This window comes from Heterocephalus glaber, unplaced genomic scaffold (assembly GCF_053883595.1).
Source record: "Heterocephalus glaber isolate CG9 unplaced genomic scaffold, H.glaber_assembly_v1.0 deba00000281, whole genome shotgun sequence".
NCBI lineage: Eukaryota > Metazoa > Chordata > Mammalia > Rodentia > Bathyergidae > Heterocephalus > Heterocephalus glaber.
Window position 1 is genome coordinate 31,436,092 of NW_028258139.1, and position 1,760 is coordinate 31,437,851.

A 1,760-nucleotide genomic window follows, 5' to 3' on the forward strand; every position below is an offset into this window, starting at 1 on the left:
GTTAAAGTGTAATTTTCAAAGATATGAATCATGACTCTCATGGAAATAGCGAAGGATCCCATGTTAAAGATTTTATTTGACTCATTAATGAGGGAACCAATGAGAAGTTAAAATTCCAAAGAGCATTAGAGAATGGAAGTATATGCAGGTAGTTTAGAAAAGAAATACAAGGCAAATGTGGTACGCTCCTTGCCAAAATGAAAGACAACGCCTGGTAAAAAATAGTGTATATATTACTTTACGTGCAAAAAGGGCTTAACAGATGCACGGTTTTGAGATGAGGGTTCTCCTGGATTATCTGAGTATGTCTCATATTCTCACTTGTGTCCTCATCAGAATGATGCAGGAGCATGAGAGATGTGAGGAAGGGCTCAGAGGTGAGCAGTGTGCTGGGGGTCAGGGGAGGGCCAGGCATGGAGAGTGTAGGTGACCTCAGGGAGCCGGAAGAGGAAGGAGCCTCCAGAGGGAACCAGCCCTGCTGACATTCTGTCTCCAACCCAGTGAAACTGGCTTTGGACTTCCAGATTGTAGGATAATAAATCCACACTGTTTACCTTAAGAAGTGGTAAATTGTCAAGCAGCCACAGCAAATTAATATAGAAAGGTTACAGATGACATAAAAAGCTGGTTAATGCCCAGTAAGGTCATAAGCCACCTTAGCTATGGTTGTAGCTAATTCTTTCACAATAATTACATTATTTGCATCTTTACTAGACTAAAATTTGCAAGTTAACCCCTGCCCCTAGAGATGAAAATTGCCTAGTCAGTAGAAGGCCCAGACCTGCACTGAAAGAATATCTAATGATCTCTTCTGCATGCTCCTGAGTTTAGTGTTCTCATTCGAACAGCTGAGAAGTAGCAGAGCTGGAGCTTCGAAGAAGTTCTTCTAAGTCTGGGATCTCTGCTCCTGCCCATTATGGTCATGCACTTGCACTGGTGGCATAGATAGCTTTCTGGTTGGGACAACTTGAGGGTTGGGGTGGGAAGCTGGTGCTCACCCCCTCATTTCTGCCTCTCTCAGGAACAAAACCCTCTGGCAGTCTGTCCTTAAACTCTATCACTTGTTCAGGTGTCATCAAACCTAGCCTCATAAATCCTTGATACTGGTCTGAATTGCATTTGGTCTGGTGGAAGGGAGAGGTGAAGCCTTGGGCTTTGGTAGGAATCAGCAGGAGAAGAGGTTGTGTCAGACACTAACCAGGCATTCTTAAGCATAACATATTTTTGTCGTAAAGGCCAATAAACATGGGTATGTCAAACCCACGTTTATTCTTTAGAAAATTTCTATTGATGAATTATTAATTTTAATTTTATGAGTTATTATATTAAACAATGAGTCCTTAACAGGAAAAACATACAAAAATAAAGTATTTTATTTTTAATATTTATTGAGCATTTATAAAAAAGCATCAAAATTTTTAAAATCAACTGGTTTTTGGTGTACAAAATCTAAAAAAGAGCAACAGAAATAAATTCCTATATGAACTACAATGAAAATACTGATATCACTCTATAAAAAATAATCTTGCTGGGGATTTAGTTCAGTGCCGCCTGCCTCTCAAGCAGAAGGTCCCAAGTTTGATCCCTGGTACCAAAAAAAAAAAAGCCATTTATTTCAGCTTTTTAAAAAATAATCTTTACTTCAATTATCACTCCTAAGGCAGACTTCACACATGATTACAGCACTTTTCATACACACATATTGCTTACACTGACAGAATATGTGTTTTGCTTTCCTGGCCTTTTTGTAGGACATACTT